At 42.2% G+C, this 15,219-nt stretch overlaps 1 protein-coding gene across 2 annotated transcripts in view; it reads left to right on the top strand.

The window, feature by feature from the left end:
• BRIP1 (BRCA1 interacting DNA helicase 1) overlaps positions 1 to 14,156 on the top strand; it is a 274,827-nt gene extending 260,671 nt beyond the window's left edge. The window contains exons 22-25 of one of the 2 annotated variants that reach the window (XM_083173748.1): positions 12,212 to 12,268; positions 13,343 to 13,399; positions 13,622 to 13,705; positions 13,870 to 14,156. The gene's annotated coding sequence lies outside the window, so the exon portion shown is untranslated. Of the gene's footprint in view, positions 1 to 12,211; positions 12,269 to 12,590; positions 13,799 to 13,869 lie in introns of those variants that run through there. The other variant, XM_083173749.1, reaches the window with a different exon arrangement.
• Positions 14,157 to 15,219: the final 1,063 nt, after the last annotated feature.

The raw sequence follows: 15,219 nt of genomic DNA, 5'->3' as shown, positions 1-15,219 counted from the left end.
GTGCATCACACTACCCATCTACAGAGAAACATAATTCAATAAACCTAAGCAATCTGTTCCCCCTGAAGGTGAAGACAAGAATATACAGTGATGCTAAGTGTACTGTATGTCACGATAAACTAGATGCAGCTTTTTTTGTTGTACAACCTAGTACAATATGCGTGTACTGCTGTAGTCTGTAACTAGCGTATAGCTTTGTTTGGGACTCTTCCAGTATTAGCGCCGTTCTCACTTGAAAAAAAAAAAATTGGTGTCAGCTGCCAGGGCCTGGCTTGGTACAGTAAATCTATCAGCTGAGCAGCCACTATAGTAACAAATTAGGACTTTTTTGCCACAGAAATAGATGCACCTCAGCAAATACCATTTTAAATCCCTAGGAGCCTTAATATTTAGTCTTTAACAAATGTTCTCCTAAAACAACAATCTGAGCAGCATGCTAACCTATATTAATATTTGTAGGCCACCAGGTTACTGCCTACAATGTGTAATGAGGCGTGCCTATAGACTATATAGGAGTACTGTAGAAGCCAAGTTTTGGGTTTGTATTATTATTATTTTATTTAAGGCGCCACAAGTGTTTTGCAGTGCTGTACAAAGGAACAGTACAGGGAGACAAAACTTAACATTACAGTAACTAAATACCAGAAATCGATTACAGGTAAAATTAATGCCACAGTTCAATACACATTACAACTTAAATGTAAGTAGTGAGGACTTGATCAACGTACTACTAGGGGCTGGTGGTCAGAGATGGACACTGAGGGGGAAATTTACTTAGAATACAAAAACGACATTTTGTATTCGTATTCTTAATACAAATGAATATGACTGCTGGACCAGGACTACGTCGGAACAAAGAGGACAGATCTTCGCCGGAGGACCTTGGTGAGTTGGATTTCCTTCCACAGGTACCCCTATGGATTTCTTCGGATCCTGGAACCCCGGACTCTGCAGCCCTGGACCCAGGGACCTACCTACGGGCTCAAGATAGGTAAGTATCAGTATGAAAGGGCTTTGGATGTATTAAAGTTTTATTTTTCATGTGTCAGTGTGTTTATTTTACTATTTTTTATACTGTGGAACTACAAGTGCCAGCAGACCCTTTAATGCCCGCATGCTGGGACTTGTGGTTCTCCAAGTCCCAGCTTGCGGGGGAGGCTTGCTGGGACTCATAGCTCCACAGTATTAAACAATAGTTTATTCTTGTTTTTTACACAAGTTCATCAGCCCAGGGTCACCGGGGACAGTACCAGGCTTCAGCCTGGTCAGGTAAGTCCTGGAGGGGAGGACCCCTTTATTGGGGGGGTCCCCACTCCGCCAGGGCCCCTGGCCAGGCTGACTGGTCGTAGGGACGAATGCTTTGGCCGGGGGGATTTGTATAAAAAGTCTCCCCCCGACTGTGGCATTACCCTGCTGGCTGGTTGGGCCTGGGGCTGGTTCTTAAAATACGGGGGACCCCTAGTCATTTTGTCCTCATATTTTGGGAACCAGCCCTGGAGCCTGGGGCTGGTTTAAAAAAATCAGGGAACCCCTATTTGCCGGGTTTCCTGATTTTTTAATACCAGCCCCGGCTCTTTCAGCCTGCTGCTGGTTACGGCTGTGGGGGGACCCGGCAATGTTTTTTTTTTACATTTATTTATTTATTTCTCTATTTTTTTTTACACATTGCAGCCTGCATGGATCTGACTGATCCGTGCAGGCTAAAGCTAAATACTACACGAAAATAAAGTGTATTTTCCTGCCGTATTAAGCCGGCCTTTCACGGACGTTTTACGCCAATCAGCAGCCGTATTTTTAATACGGCCGCTTAGTAAATCAAGAATCACCATTCTTTTGAATGGTGATTCCTGTCGTTTTCTATCGATGGTGTATTCATTCGTATTTGTAAATACAAATACGAATGTCCCATCAATACGAATACGAAAATTCATATTTTTGGCATAGTAAATGGCAAAAATACAAATACGCCCAAAAAATTCGTATTTTCCTATGAAAATACGAGTTTTTTTCACGAATTCTCCTTAGTAAATTTCCCCCTGAGTGTTTGAGTATGGGAGAGCTGTGAGTGAAATGTGAAGAGAAGAGGGCTTAGACGACAGGAGGGAAGAGGGCCCTGCTCTGAAAAGTTTACGATCTAGTAGTTTGTATCTACTTTATGCTAAATCTAAATGTAAACATAACCTACAAATCCCATGACTTTCCACGGATTGACCCAGTTTGAGGTGTTAAAAACCCCCAGGGTGCAAACAGGGAAGACTTGACATGGCCAAATATCAGACAAACAAGATGCTGCAGCTAATTTTTCAGACATAGCTCGAAGAGAGCTTAATGTATGTAAGAGTGGATCTGCCAAACTAAACACTGCAGAACAAAGCCACTATTCTCCGCAGTCAGACCTTCCGGTATGGGATAAATGACCTGGCGGACAGGATAAATGTGTGGATGATTACAGTGTGTGTGATGCAGTATGGGCTAATGGCTCTAAAAGCTACAGATGTAGCTATGCTCATTGCGGCTGCTATTATCCACGGCAGCGAGTCATGCCAAGATGTTATCACATACCAGCATGCACATGCATCATGGTCACACGTAAAAACTTGTAGCCCGCCGTACTGAATCACGGGCGACTAGGCATATCGGGATTTTCTGCAGCCACAACGGAGCAACGATTAGTGTGGCTATACAGTATCTATAATAATAGGTATGTGCATGTTCCCCTAAGACAACAATTAAAATGTAAAGTCGGGAGAAGACACTGATCAAATTTTAACTTGAAGCCCAATCCAGAGCTTGGGGTAGAGTAAAGAGCAAGTTACTTTGTACTATGGTAAAACTATGTTGCACTGCAGGTGGAGCAGGAGTAAAATGTACAGAGAGATTTACTGTAGATTTCAGAGGGGCGTGACCAGACTGAAATCTAAATTGCAGTGTAAGAATAAATCTGGTCAGTGTTTGTGGGCTACATGCACAAGCAGCCAATATTTATCCTAATTGAAAGTATTGTTTTTTTCAAGATACAAAGTTACTTCCCTTTTGATTTCTATGCTCACAACTGCGCACCAACACCTGTGTGTGACACTGACTGCAAACATGGTGTTAGGTGCTCGGCCTGCTGCTGCCGCTTTGTCCTTGCCTCCCTGAGCGCTGGTGTCTGCGATAGCATTGGAGGCTCAGTGTGGGCGGCGGCTATATCCTTCCAGCTTCTGCTAGGCAACGCCCCGAACTGCCCGCTGATTGAAAGCGGGGGTGCAGGCAGCGGCAGCTCTCCCACTTCACCCATGCCTGGTAGGCGGGGTGTTTGACTATAAACCAGCATGTCAGGCAATATGGCGCTGGGTGTAGCATCCTGAGCCCAAGCCTTGGTTTGTTTCTCAGTCCAGCGTGTTCCTGGTCCCTCTCTGGTTCCTGCTTCAGTGTAGTTTTGCTGTTTCTGTTCCTTGCACTAGTCTGCCATTCCCACCTTCTCAGATAAGTTCAGCCTTATATTCTTTGTATGCTCATTTGATATAATTTCTTTTAAATTGTTGCATTCCATAGTTATTGTGCTATATTATTCTGATGTCATCTTGTGTATTGTTACATTTATTGTATTTTGGGGGATTCTGTGTCTCTGGTTACATCTTATGCATTGTTGCATTTGTGGGTCTTTTCCCCTCATTGGGAGGTGTGTGCTCACTGGCCTGTAATCTCAGACCTTGCGGCACTTTGTCTCCTGTGGCAGCTTTGTCATTTGTAAGTCCTTTCAGCACCGGGGTGGGGTGGACCTAATCTACCCCCATGAATGTGGTTGTTAAAGGTGAAGCCTTAGTTTGCAGGAGGCAATCAGGACAACAGGGTGCCCGCAACTGGGTTCCAGTGCACACCCTTCCTAACACATGGCCAGATTAGGTACCAGTTGGGCCAGGACCTGAAATTGATTCAGGGACTATTGCGAGAAGGTTAACCTTGCTATGGAGAAGCAAAGTTGTTCTCCAAGAACTTCGCTGGGATAGACCTTTACCACAAGATCTATCCTAAAAAAGAAGTTTCATCTCAATAGAACATTAATAGATTTGAGATATGCCACGATAAAATGCGGTACAATTGAAACTATTACATACTTTTCACTAAATAGACTCATAAATTCCTAAAAGAGATAAATTGCAATTAGAAATTTTTATATAAAAAAAATCAATAAAATTATATAATTTAGACCTGTTAACATGTTTTAGAGGAGGCGTGTGTCTATTCCGCACATGGTGCTCCTTTGTGCGGACCACATGTAATTCCCTTTTGCTTTTGTATACTTTTTAATTCTTTTTATTTATCACACTGTTTCCTGTGTGTTGTTATTTAAAAAAAAAAAAAACATGTGAAAAATCAGTATATGTACAGTACATCAGAGTTTCAGAATCACGTTTTTTAAATCATAATTTCTCTTTTTTTTGTACTTCTTTATAATCTGTCCTTGACAGGAGATGTTACACACATATCTCCTCTTTTTAGTGAAAGCATGAATAAACGTTATATTTTAAAAATCAATCTCGATTAGTTGAACGGATCACATAATAATTCCCAGTGTGCACCCATGATATCTCACCTTTTCCCATTATATAGACCTGTTAACATGCAATCCAAAACCAAGTTTGTTTTTTTAATTCCGAGTTCCAAACTAGCAACAAGACCCAATCCAGAACTCAGTTCCGCTGGGAAACCTAAAGTGATTGCAAACTGGGACTCGATTCCATTCAGAAGACCTAAGTTTGGGTGTGTTCGTATTTGAGAAAAACCAACCGAGCATCTTTCATTTTAATATCTATGATTTATGGTCAGCTTTGTGACCAGCTTGGCAGTTGGTCATGATTATGCTGTCATGATGATTGCTCTATTTTTATGTGGCGAACTGTAGCGGAATAGGCAATGATACTGGTTTTTCTAGAGGTTGGGGAACAATTTTTGTTGTATGCCTGCCCACCCTCAGGGGATCCTCAGGAGAATGGTGTCACTGCATCTGTGGGTCGTGCCGGGATCCGCGGCTGTGGCGCCGCCTGTCCATCCTCCCACCATCCATGCCGAAGCACCCCTTCTCTGGGGGCCAAGTATGGGATGTCGGAGGATGCATGAGCCCCGTACTCACAAACTGGTGAATAGCAAAATAATCTTATGGCAGTTGAAGTGGGAACCCTGGTCCAGTACAACATATAATGTCTCCAAACTTAAAGCATAAGCTGGTACAGCAAATTTGTTGCTAGGTATCCTCCTGTCAGTAAGGTTGGAGGTCTTTCTTTAAATCCACTGAAAACATTTTCGTGCCTACTGTAGCTTATTGCAACAGGTGGGTTGATGACATTGAAAAAGTTTTCATGCTTGAAAAATGTATGGATTAGCTCAGTGGACAATTAGCCATATGTACCACATCTGGGTATGCTTTCCTTTAGTCTGTAATCATTGTTTATTAAAAGAAAAGGAAACAAAGTATTCCTACAAGGGAACACTCTTAAGGCGCCCATACACGGTGCAATGCGCACTGTGCCATTTATACTAGATTGCATTGCATCTAGTTCAAAACACATGCGATGTGCTAAAGCACCATACGTTTTGAACTAGATGCAATGCAATCTAGTTAAAAAAGTACGGGCAGCACATACTTTATGTGCTGTCCGATGCGATGTGCATCGCATTACACCTGTACATTGCACTGTGTATGGGCAACATTAGAACCAATAATAGTATTATAATTATTATTAGTAGTAGTAGTAGTACTACTATGTAATTATTGATTTTGAGCTAGTTGATGATATTAAGAAGAGTGACTGCACTTGCCTTCAACATGGGCTGACATAGTTGAAGTATAGATGTCAAATCTGTAGGTAATTAAATGTAATATTCATGGTTTGCTTCCCAAGGTAAGCTGCTTTTTCTTTATGTTGGTTCTTGCCCCAGGCTGATGATGACATTAGGACAAATCTCTGCTTTGGCATAAAGCCAGTGGAGTTTTGGCAACTAGTAGCCAGGTGGTTTGCTGGAATAATGGCGGGAGTCACTATGCAGACATTCACTGACATTGATCCTTTTAGTGCCTGCTGGGTTGGGGCACAAGGTTGATTGTTGGTATTAAAGTAATTATTCTAAGCTGCTTAAAGCTTAAGCTGGCTCAATATGCTCATAGCCTGCTACCTATATCACTGATGATGGCAGAGACCATAGTTTTGAATCAACAGGCAGGGCTCCTTTTAAGTACCTTGTATGTTGCTCCAGTCTAGTGGATTTTATTGTTATATGTCTCTCCATCTGCACAAAGCACGAATTAAAGCAGATGGTGTGCTTGCTCGGATGAACAATGGCCCATCAAGCTGCATAGGTAGAGATCATGGTAGGAATCTCCTGGCAGGGTTTCTTTTAGTACCTTAGATAATGTGTCTGTATGGTTGGTGGAAGAAAAGTTACCCTGCTTATCTTAGTATTGAGATATCTCATTGAGCTAATTCACCCATTTAATAGATGGTTTTAACCAAGTTTATTTTGGTTGTTGAATATTGGTAATAAATTACATAGAGAAAAATCTCAACCCAGGTCTAATGTCTGAATGTGCACAGTCAACATATAACCAAATATGCTACCAGTACAGCTCCTCTGCCCGATGCCATGATGTGTATCCAAATTCAGTGTTACTTGAATAATACAAGCAAAAAAGTAATGATAGCAGCATAATACAATAGCAGGTTGCTTTACTGACCACAATGTCCTCACTCATATCTCCAGCTTAGGGTTATTGTAAGCTTTGTTTTATGTACTAGTTGATCTTCAGTATGTACCTCCACATAAGGACTGAGCTGTCTCAGGTTTTACAATAAGGAGAAGCTTTTTTCAATGTCATCAATACACAGCAAAACAAGCTCACCGTGGAATTTGATTCACAGACCCATCATTGTTCAGTGTCATCAATCACTTCATCAATTGCCAATATACAGCAACTGAAGCTCAAAATAAGACGTCCCCATTGCTGTCTACTGGTTCATTATGTCATATAATACCTGTCCTATAGTAAAGCCAAATGCAGCACCCAACGTGCTTAAAGAGAGCTTACTGCTGGATTCAGCTGTGGATGTGATCATTAGAGACTGTTAGTCCACAACTGTTAGTCCACAAAGCAACTTCAATTTCAGTACAAAAGAGTGTTATTTCTCAATGTCCTTAAAAAGATTAGTGCAACATTCAACATGCTGAGGGTCATATTTATAAATTATTCAGATATGGTACAAATCATTTTTTCTGTGTTAGAGTTAAGGTGATTATTAATAATGTGATCAACTTGCTTCTGGATTCAGGGCTGTCCACACTCCTGCAAAAGTGCGAGAATTAAACCTTGCATGTGCAAAACCACCAGGAAAGGCTCTTACAAGTCCCTCTACCACACAATTTGTGTGTTGTAGTCAATATGCCATCATTTTAATCCTACTCTTCTGCAGCGAATACATGTAAAGATAGTGCTACCCGGGCAAGATCCAGAATATTTGCACGGAATTTGGCAAATTTAATCAATTAGCAGCCCCCATATAGCACCTTCTTTTGTAAACAAACAAAAAAATCAGTGTCCCGAAGAGGATACATCTGATATCTGCTGTGGCCCACTGTACATAAATCCTGTGAATACTTAATATTAGCAGTAATCATTTTCTGGGATACCACACATATTTTGTTTATAAATGTGTCCTAAAAGAAGACAAACAAGGGGTTTAGAACTAGGACAAAGACCAACCCTGCCATTAACATATTTGTCTAATAGTACATTGTGCCATCCTTTACTCTTTGGGTGGTGGCCAACCTTTCTTCATGTCATTTACTGTGCAATAGTGAAGGAATGAATAGGTAGTGTGTGTGTGTGTGTGTGTGTGTAACTTTAAACCAGGACTTGCCCCATCACTGGCAGCAAAGTACCTGGTTATTAGTGGCTGTGCCAGTTCATGACATGCATAAAAGTGGAGTTTTCAATAATATTATCATAGAGTGGAGATCAATATATAGAAAAAGAAGCGTGACATCAGGTCCGAAGCAGGAACTAAACCAAGTCTGCTGACAGTAGGAGCACAATATTCATCTGCTTAGCTAGCTTACACTCTAAGCTGAAAGGAGACTGTACTCAGTGTTAATTATTAGCCTGATGCAAAATTCAGGGACCTAAAGGGAAATCCCAGATGAAGACTTGAACAAGGACACACACTCTGTACACCAACAGAAACTCTAAGCACAAACAGACATTTTGAGTCATTCCAGGATATGCGATTCAGATTTTCTCAGTGTCATCAGTGTGCAAATTATAATACAAAGACAATATTACAGGAAATACAAACGTAACAACATCCGTAGGATCTACATTAAAGGTCTACCTGTAATAGGGGCTTGACCTTAAGTAACCTATTGCTCTGTAACAATTTGATGGGTTCTGAACTTGAGTCTTTTGAGATGGTAGTAAGCATACATGTACTAACACACATGTATGGGTCTATTTACAATAAGTGATACCATGAATCTACCATACAGGTTAAGCTGTTGTGCCCTTACTTTTGGTGGGAACATAAAACATTTGACAGGAAAACAATCATAACATTGGATACCATAGGGCAGTGGCATAGTGCCCACAATTACCTTGGCTATTCCTTGGTAGTCCACTGGTATGTATAAGAGACATGACCCTAGGCATAAAGTGACAACACTGGAAGATCTACAGTATGCATGAGTGTCTGCGAAAGGCTTATTAAAGATCCAAAACATAACCAGTACAGGACCCTCTCTTCATCTTGAAGTGTCTTGATCCCAGCACCTTCAACAGCCCCATTGTATTATTCGGTACTTGTTTCCTAGCACGGCGCCAGCGATAAAAATTGTATTAAACGGGACCCCCAAAATCGCGTTGATCGCATCGCATGCAACCAAATCTCATGCGATGCGATCGACGCGATTTTTACATTGGAATAAATGTAAAATGGTCCCTGAGACCCGATTTTACATTGGCCCCAATGTTAAATGGCCCCCAGACCCCAATTTTTATTGTTTCCCAACCCTGATGGGTCAAATGCCCCCCCATTGTTAACGCCACCCCACCATCAACGCCAACATGAAGCGCGGCGAGCGCAGCCAGCCCGCGAGGGGTGGCGATAAGCGTCCTCTGACCTTTTCATACCCCCACTATCCACGTCGGCGTGGAGTTGATCTTATATAGTATGGCAAGCGCAGTGAGCCACCGAGCCCAAAGCGTGGCGAGCGTAGCGAGCATTACTTCACAGGTATTACGCGTCCCCTTGCGGGGCTCGCTGCGCTCGCCACACTATATAAAGTCAACTCCACGTCGACGTGTATAATGGGGGTATGAAAAGGTCGGAGGACGCGTACCGCCGCCCCTCGCGGGCTCGCTGCGCTCGCCACGCTTTGGGTTATCGTTCATCGTGGGGTAGTGTTAACAATGGGGGTGCATTTGTCATGTAAAATACTCATAAGGGTGGGTATACAATGAAAAATCGGGTCCATTGGCCCATTTAACATTATTCCCTATATAAAATCGCGTCCATCACATCGGTCGATATTTTTTAATTATCGGGGAAAAGGCTAAACATAACCCTAAAATCGCTTCGGTCGCATCCATCGCATACCTTAAGTTAAGGTATGCGATCACCTACGACGGGCGCCGTGCTAGGAAACAAGTACCTATTATTCTAATCTGGGTAGAATGTGGGAAAAGCTTATTTAATTAGTAATTGAGTAGAGTGCTAGTCTGGTGTAGAGCGAAGGTCTTGAACATAGTCATTTAATTAAGAAAACACCAGACCAAGTTTTGGCTATAAGCGGCGCTCCAGTTGTTGTAGAACTACACATCCCAGCATGCTCCACCATTGCTTTGGTATTTGGCCATGCTAAAACGGTTGCGGTTTGCCTGTGGGCTGATTCTTTTTAAATAAACGTGTCTTAATTAAAGAAATAATACATATGAGGAGCCCCTTCTGTCCTTGCTTTTAGAATATATATATAAATAATAATAAAAAAAAAAATATATATATATATATATGTATGGCAGGAGTCCAGCACACACAAACGCGCCGCAGGCGCTTACAAACATGGTACTTTACTGGGTGCCCTCACTAGGATAGTGAATACTTCAGGTTGGAGGTGCGGCACTCTCAGCAAGGAAGACAATGCAGTACACAGGATCTTGGTGCAACATTTCAATGTCCTTTATTTGGATGCCTGACGAAAATGTCCAAATAAAGGACATTGAAACCAAGCTCCTGTGTATAGCATCTTCTTTCTTGCTGAGAGTGCCGCACCTCCAACCTGAAGTATATATATATATGTATATATATATATATATATATATATATATAAAAAATGTACAGTATATATCAAATATGCGTACAGTGTCGGCTCCAGAGGTGGGGCTGCAGTGAAGTACAAATAGTGGAGCCCCACCAACTGCCAGTGGGTCAATTTGGGGTGATAGTTGGTAGCATTGGGTGTGGCTCCCCTATGTGACATTGGCATTGTGCTGCATCCCCATGCTATTGGTTACATCCAAATGTAAATGAGCCCCAAAGAAGTTAGTAACAGCTATGTGTACATGAAAACATATTGACACGTGTAAGTGACCACAAGAAACCTTATATAAGGATTCATGTAGGCATAGGGATCATTGCACCTACAACCAATGCAGGGACATGGTACTGATGATCTGTGGAACATTATATAAATCAATGACCAGAGGAGGCTCCTGCTATAGGGCGGCAGGGCTCAGGTGCTTCCCCCTGCGGGCACCCCCTCACCTCCATAGCTCTGGTGCTTGCTGGCTGTGTCTCTGACAAGCTGGTAACCTCCTCTTACCAAGCTCCATGAAGCAGCAGTGTAGACACAGCAACTCAACCCTGTGGGGAGGAGTTCAGCATGTAGTAGATTCCTACTATTGGAAGCTGCAACTGCTCATCATACACAGACTTGGAAACTCCTCCCCTTCTTGGGCTGTCATGGAGCGATGACAGCAATAGCTTTCCAGCAGGAAGCCATTCTGTGCAAATCTCCAGAGCTACAGTGTTTATATGGGCTGCTGTCTGTGCAGCATTTATACAGCTTCATAATCAGGAAAGAATTTTACATGTCTATACTCACATCCATATCCGGCCACCATCCAGTGGAAATGGAGTATGCTGTCTATAACATTATGTTGTTTCATTATAGTTTTACTATCTAGATCAGGTTTATGCTAGAAGTTCCTAAATGTTCATAATATGATTGCTAGTCTGTATATAATTATACAGCTGTACTAAGGATAAAATGACATAAATCTAATTTATAATATACTGTACAATGTCCATTCTGTAATAATAGGGAAAAAGAGAAAGAGGGACTAAGAACCCTTCCTAGCCAAGGCTAAAGATCTGCCCTGTAAGCATTTTCCTATTAATACAAATCAGTTTATGCTTTACAGACCAGAATTATTATGGTTCAGGTAATGGGATTGCAGCATATGACATAATACATAGTCTAACAAGTGATATAAGAAATAGAGTTAGACCAGTTAGGGCCCAGCCCGTGCTTTAGAGGGTGGTTATAAAATGCTTGCGGGCAACTAGTTTCCGTATGTCTGTTGTAATGGAACCATTCAGTATAATGAGCCTAGTATCTTCCTATGGGAAGGAGTGCCAGCTTGGGAATAAGTGTTCAGCACATAGGACCTTATTCTAGTTCACTCTTTCTGACAAAATCCTTCTTAAGCCCTGTACACACGCTTAGATTTTTCCGTTTTCGATTCGCTTTTGCTTATAGAAGCAAAATCGAATCCACATCGAATGGTTTTTAGGACACTTTCGATCTGCAATCGATTAGATGCGCGCTCCCGTTTTCTCAAAATCTCAATTTCGAAAAATCTACTGTGCAGCCAAGGAAATCTTGAATTCGATCCAGTAAATCGAATGAGCACATTGGGGCAGATGTATTAAGCCTGGCGAAGAGATAAACTGGAGATAAAGTGGAGAAAAAGTGGAAGGAGATAACCCACCAGCCAATCAGCAGTATTTGAAATATGACAGTTGGAAGTTGATTGGCTGGTGCGTTAACTCCTTCCACTTTTTCTCCAGTTTATCTCTTCGCCAGGTTTAATACATCTGCCCCATTGTGCCTACATTGTAAAATCGATTCGAATGCAAAAGTACCTGCAGTTATGGACTAACATTTCCATTGTACTTATCAGGCACTAAGAGAATGAGGAGTGAAGTTCCCACCACCAGCCTTGCCACTTCCGGAGCAGGTAATTATACTGTTCCCTCCTTATTATTAACTCAGTGCTAAGAGACAGGCATCTTCCAGAGATACATTAGGACAATGACGTCCTGTGACGTCAGCCAACTGCCCCAGGCAGGCATCAGTCCGCCCGTGCCCATAGGGGAACGCCCGCATTTCCATGCAGGATGCCTATAAAACACTGGGTGTTCCCTTGGTCCACTGGGTGTTTCCTGTGTCTGCCCCTGTCTCTCCCTCCCTCCTGCAAACGGCCCGGTGAGTGTGTAACTGCATCAACCCCTATGTGTTTAGGAGCAAATATGGACTAACATTTCTATTGTACTTATCAGGCACTAAGAGAATGAGGAGTGAAGTTCCCACCACCAGCGCTGCCACTTCCGGAGCATACTATTTCCTACTTATCATTAGCTCAGTACTAAGAGGCAGGCATCTTCCAGAGACACATTATGACAATGGTGGTGTCTTACACTTACACACCTATACTTTATAATATAGGGAACCTCTAGAACATGAAAATTGCCATGGTCAGAATGTCAGGAAGTCAAATGTTTGACTTGTTGAAAGTTTTGTTGAGAGTCCGGTTTTCAATAGATTTATTAAATACTTTTAAGTCGTAATCCTTACTGTAGCCTAAAAATAATCCTAAACTCAGTTATTGAGATTCTGTTTACATTTATAGTGTTGACATTATGACAATGTTGTCAGTGTCGACAAAGCAAACATACACCCCCCTGTGTTCCATCTCCATCCCGCTGCCCTGGACTCCCCACTCACCTCTGTGGTCTCATTACCAAGGTCAGCACTGATGAAGGAAGATGAAGCTGGAGGTTATATAGCACTCAGGCTGGCAGGAAGTGGACCATCTGCCCTCATCCATGGGAAATCCATCCCTGGTTCATGGCTTAGCCTACAACATGGAACCAATAGCAGCAACTTATACATCTGTTTTCACACGTTCATACAAATATTCCTAGATGGTCCTAATATGATTGCTATGTTGTTATATAATTCTATAGCTGTACTAAGGATACAATGACATAAATCTAATTTATAATATGTAATGTCCATTCTGCAACAACAGGGAACAAGAGAAAGAGGGATTCGGAACCCTCCCTATCCAAGGATACAGATCTGCCCTGTAAGTAGTATTTTCTTATCAATACAAATGTGTTTTTGCCAGACAGATCAGATGTGTTATGGGTCAGGTAATGGGATTTGGGCATATGTATTAATACATAGACTAACAAGTGAGATAAAGGTATAGATATATTATGCAATATAAGAATTAGGTGTGGAATTATACCATATGCACTCATTTTGCCTATGATGTATTGTATGTGATGCCATTGACTGCCACAAGATCCAACAAATCCTTGTTGTAGCCATGGCGATCTCCCGGTCCGATCCAATGCACACGGGGCTGCACATCAGATCAGATACAGAGGTAACACACATGCAATTTTCTACTTCCTACATGATTTATTGGCCGGATAAGTCAAAACCATGTAAAAAAGGACCATATCATATAAGTGTATGGGTACCTTTAGCTATTTAAGTACAATCTTATGATTTTTTTTTTAATAAATGTTTTTATATCATCTGATGTAGATGAATCCTTGAGCATTTCCATCTTACTGATCCTCCTCCACCGGCGCTGAAGAAAGGCTTCCCTCCAGCCCTTACCAGCATGTTGGATATAATTGCTCTCGCCCCTGTATAGTTGAGAAAGTAACCACAGGAAGTAACACCAATTCCCCCCAAAGCCTGCTTGGATATGGATTAATGATACTGCGGCTTAGACTGTGGTTGATGCTATTGCCAATATCCGGCAGATGTGTCACCGATGGGGAATACTGTTACTGGACATACTGTACAGAGAACCATACCGAGTTATTTTCTGAGCTCACTCCCTCAGTAATAAATGTTGTAAACCTTTCATGCATTGAGTACTTTCTTGACCTCTCACCAAAAAACTCTTCATTGTATGGAATGAAGAACTCTGACCGGAGTTCATGGAAAACTTCACATTACATAATAAGGATTCCCATTGTGACCTTTTTTTTCTGTAAATATAACTATTTCTTGTTACAACAGACATTGTCTCATCACTGGAACTTGCAAAAATGGTCAGGAGCATCAGCAACTGGTACAGAATACAGGCTTTCTTTAGCGCAGCTGAAGGAAATTGCTGTATGTAGCACTGTATGGGGGTTATTCTGGTCCACCAAACCCCGTCCGGCGAATGCAGGCCCACCTACCAGCCTTGCTGCATGTGTTAGCATGCATTAGCTGCTAATGGATGTTTAAGATAAACATCCATTTGCAGGCTGCAGGGGAACACCCACATCATTCAATGGTCGTCGACCATCGAATGATGGAGAAGGTGCACACATATAAAAGTGACTCTCAAGTCAATTACATATGCATTGTTTCTCGGGAGGAAGTGGGCAGGTAGCTGACATTCGGTGATGTCAGCTGGCCACACCCGCATCATCGGGGCATTTGCATGAGAATGCCCAGCATTCTCATGGGAACGCCCATGAAACGCTGGGCGCTCCTATATGTAAATGGCCCAGCCTGCCGCCCCACGCCGTTACACACCCCCCGCCTGCAATGTTGGGCAAAAAGTCTGTTCGCCATGGTTGTACACACCCTGCTTCTGCACATGTGCAGAAATGCATCTGCGCATGTGCAGACGCAAAACATCGGCCCCGTGCGAACAAATGGGGGTCGATGCGAATGTACCAGAATAAGGTTCAATGTCCGTAAAATAGGAACAGTGCTTTTCAAGAGAAGGGGCATGGCCAAAGAATAGCACCAATTCGCATTAAAGCAATGTAATGTTGTCTGTAATACACAACACATCATACAGTAGAGCCCCTTATACACATTACGCTATGTAGATCCCCTTATATACATTACTCCATGTGTAACCTCTTATAGACATTACTCCAAGTT

This window comes from Crinia signifera, chromosome 2 (assembly GCF_055691185.1).
Source record: "Crinia signifera chromosome 2, ASM5569118v1, whole genome shotgun sequence".
Classification (NCBI taxonomy): Eukaryota; Metazoa; Chordata; class Amphibia; order Anura; family Myobatrachidae; genus Crinia; species Crinia signifera.
The sequence above is the reverse complement of the archived record's forward strand: the minus strand, read 5'-3'. Positions and strand labels throughout refer to the sequence as shown.